Raw genomic sequence first — 688 nt, 5'->3', positions numbered from 1 at the left:
GTTGGTCCCTGAACTTGATCACAGGAAAGCCAGGAGAGCTTTCTAATTTTCTTTTTTGGTTGGAACATTCTTTAAGAATGAGCTTCTTGCTTATCAGTTATGAGATAAGTTACTCCATTAATACCTTTCATTTTCATTTACTGCTCTTCTTTCCATTTATGAAAATGGAAAAAACTTTTCTGTGCTGAGGCAGAAAGCTTACAGCTAAGTGCAGCCAAACAGACTCAACCACACCTTCTACACAAGTGTCACCTAAGTAACTGGGGACATTGCTAAATCACAGTCCTGCAGCTCCAGAAGATTTGTGCTGGAGTGTTTCCTCTTAACATTATCTTCCCTTCTGTAAAAATAATTTGGCTGTGTATAACTTTCTACACAGCAGTGCTGCTGCCTTCCTAAAGACACAGACCTAAATCCCCACAGAATGGGATTCTTTCAGGGTCCGGGTTTCTCTCTCACGAAGGGACAATTATTGTGAACTGCACCCACATGCATGGCACATTGTGCACTATTCCAAAGCCAACAGTGCTGGGTGACCATGTCAGACACATCCTGCTGTAAGCTACAAACTGTGGTTCTGCCCTCACCTTGTTACGACTTTCTGCAGTGCTCTCTTTGAAGGCTCTTCCAGCACCTCCAAGCTTACAAACCTCCTGATTTTTAGCCTGCTGAACGACCTCACTGTTCT

Source organism: Heliangelus exortis, chromosome 8 (assembly GCF_036169615.1).
Source record: "Heliangelus exortis chromosome 8, bHelExo1.hap1, whole genome shotgun sequence".
NCBI lineage: Eukaryota > Metazoa > Chordata > Aves > Apodiformes > Trochilidae > Heliangelus > Heliangelus exortis.
The sequence above is the reverse complement of the archived record's forward strand: the minus strand, read 5'-3'. Positions refer to the sequence as shown.